This window comes from Nilaparvata lugens, chromosome 4 (assembly GCF_014356525.2).
Source record: "Nilaparvata lugens isolate BPH chromosome 4, ASM1435652v1, whole genome shotgun sequence".
NCBI lineage: Eukaryota > Metazoa > Arthropoda > Insecta > Hemiptera > Delphacidae > Nilaparvata > Nilaparvata lugens.
In genome coordinates this window covers 57,187,081-57,190,580 of record NC_052507.1, presented here as the reverse complement: position 1 = coordinate 57,190,580, position 3,500 = coordinate 57,187,081, and positions in this window count along the sequence as shown.

Genomic DNA, 3,500 nt, shown 5'->3' with positions numbered 1-3,500 from the left:
ACTGATCATCACTTTGAGAGCGATGCTATTCAATTATGTAGTGAGTGATCAGGCATTTATTATTCAACATTTGAATATCAAGTGAACATAATGTTTTCGATCTCTTTGTCAGCTACGTCACAACCCATTCTGTCAGTTGTGACGTAATTTGTTAAAGATAATAAATAGTTTCTTGATTTATTCTGCTATATATAAAAATACAATTGTTTCACATTCACACTGACATGCATCGATTTATTTGATTCAATAAACAATTTGTTCACTCACAGACAACTGTGGCGAGTTTCAAGTTATATTAACTTATTTTGGAAGTCAGAAGAAACTGCTATTCCACTGAACCAATTACCTGTGTATGAAGGTAATAGATTTTATCATGAGCAATAAGGTAGAATACCTTATGATGGAAATCCTGCCGTAACTATTTTGGCAAAATGAGAATGCCGCCGTCACCACTTTGGCAGTAGGAAAATACCGCCACCACGATCAAAGACAAAGAAATGAAAAAAATGGTTTTAAAGAAAAAAGTAAAATACAATATAAAATGAAAAAATAAAGATGCCATCGAATAGGATTATACATAACTATATTAAAAACGAGAAGTCCCTGCAAGGTTCGAGGAACCTGAGCGCAGAGGCCGAGTGTTTATAATGCTTAACAGTAGAAGAAAATAATAATGGGATATTATTAAGAAATACGGAAGAGAAAGAGTTAGAGAGGAAGAGCAGAGTGAAGGCATACGGGAAAGTGAAGAATAGTTGAAAATTACATTAAAAACATGAGAAGTCTTTATACTAAGCTATGTGTGCCTTTGCCTTTTAAAAGATAATAGATAAGATAATTTTGAATAAAATTTAGAATTTAGAAATAGGCCGACACATCTAGAAAATACCTGAGTCCATACCTAATTCATGCAGGTGAACGGGCTAGAGTCAAGAAAACTTCAATTAATCTTGCCATGCCTGATTTAATAGGTTTATACTATAGAATAACACTACAATTTGAAATAATTAAACAAAAAATACAAACAGCTTCAATAACATTGGCAACTAAAATCGAACAACAGAAACAACAATATCATGTTAATTTGTTGACATTCTTCATCTGATTCGGGGGCGCATTACTATCCCCGTTTAGATAGCAATACGTCACAAAACCAAACAAGATCAGTCACAAAATAACCAATTAATTTCAACATGAAATTACTCAAGAAAGAAAAACCCGTTGAACCCAAGCTTCGTCGATAGTAACCCATATAACCCATTTCATAATAATTTTGAATCCCCACTTTTGATTGACATTCTCGAATGAACCTTTGTTTCACTACACTGCACTTTCGTTGGTCTGTACGTTGCTTTATCGTCGGGGTTACAGAACCTTGTTTTTGGCGGTGAGCTTTTACCGGTTGAATTTGGCTTGACGGCGACGTCCTCTTACGTCCCTAGACCTGTCGTCTGAACGGGTGTCTTGAAGCGGTGTTACATAAAGTTGCGGAACCAAAGGGGTGGTCGTACAAGAAGTTGGTTTGGGGACACACATGAACCGCTGTAAATAAATGTATTACAGCATTAATTTCTAACTCTTCCTACAATTCATCAAAAGCTAAAACAGGAGTTATCTATTGATTACAATTAATTAAATTCTCTCATTCTATTTGAATCCTCATTTTATATAGATTTTTATCTTTAAACTACTGATTCTTTTTATCAGAATTAATGGATCTTTCTTCACAAATAATTCAAATTGAAATGATGCTAACTTATATGATATTTTTCGTTTGGTTTGCGAAATCAAATATAATTTTTCATATAGTAGCTCGGCTAGTATTGTTGGAAACTTGTGCGCCAGCCAACATTTATTTTATTTATTATTTATGAACTATAGGACGCAATCCAAGTGTAAATAACGGGCATTCGCCCAAAACTGCTCAGAACCTTAATTAAAAATGAACATTCCAGAGTTTATGATTTGATTTACCTACAAATACAAGTCCAAAAACTAGTATCAACTGAAATTATGAATTTATCACCTAATAAAACAAGACACTTTATAACACAATAAAAGAAAAAAACATTGAAAATTTCACTTTAAGGAAAGATAATGTTTGCCTTATAAGATTCATCTTGTGGATAGTTTTTACCTTTAATTAAATAAAATTAGTAGACACATAGAAAATAATTTAAATTGTATTAAAATTTGAACATTCATTAATATTAATTTCCTGGAAAAGAAAAACTTTCTTCTTCGTCTATTAAGATTTCTATCATAAAAAATTTACTAAATCATTCGAAAGCCTTAATGACATAAGAAAACAGAGTCTGAAAAATATAAATTATAAAATGTCATAAACTCAATATGAACATAATCTTAAAAATTTCATTCCAATTTAAAGGCTATCTTCCTGACTTTCAGCAATACTCTACGATAATATATTTCCAGAAACAATAACTCAAATGTAACGTAACTGAAAACTTTCTATACTTCTGTAGAAAAAAATTATAATTATCTTCCATCACTAATAAAATCAAAAGGATTATTCTCAATCAATATTATTAACTTGAAAAATAACAGGCTTGATTAATTCAATACTCTTATGGAAGTTTCAATCAATTAAATTCCCTAAATTATATTTTAACCTTATTTTACGTACCTTAGCGGTTATTTGAAGAAACAATTATTCGTACATGATGAAGAAACACAATTAAACCTTTCAGGACATGGCACTACTAGTAAATTTAAACATTAATAAAAAATAAAACTAGCTCCTACATTAACTACTGAAATAAACTTATAAACCTGCCCAAAAAGGGGGAAACATAGTGACTACATCTTTACTCTCGTAGTGCTCCTAGCAAAGTGTCCTCCGGAACGTAATCTGGTCTCTCGACTGGGGAATCCCCACTACTGTATTTAGAAACAGGTCTCCTATTGGGCGAATGGAATCAATTTGACCAATCGTCGCGTGGCTTCTAGAGCCTTTGGACCAAATAGTAACTGCAAAATCGGTAGTTTGTTATAATTTCAATGCTTGCTGTTTTCCAACTTATCGCACTTTATGTCGCGACAAGAAGGCTAAGTTTTAGAGATAATTCCATAATCTACATTCCTCGACGACTCGGAGCCACAATTTTTAAATATCTATCATGGGAAACTCGAAGTCATGGCCGTTCATAATAGAGAGAGAGAATAATTTATTTCGCTAACTCACTTACAATAATGGCTCTAGTCTATTGCGTATTAAATTTACTATTATAACTTGGGAAAAGGCCTGAATTAAAGAGAGTGCCCGGCACAGCTATGAGGAAATTACATTGCCAACATTATTCATTGTTCGAGATTATCCATGTTTGAATTTCAATTAGCAGTTTTCTATTGAATTTACTAGTGATAAAGTGGTTAGGAATAACATTGATGAGCTTTGATAACTGATATAAAAATTGTTCTCTAAAAATTGATAAAACAGTATCTGTAATTTGAAAGGTAATAGATGAGGGACGGAGGTT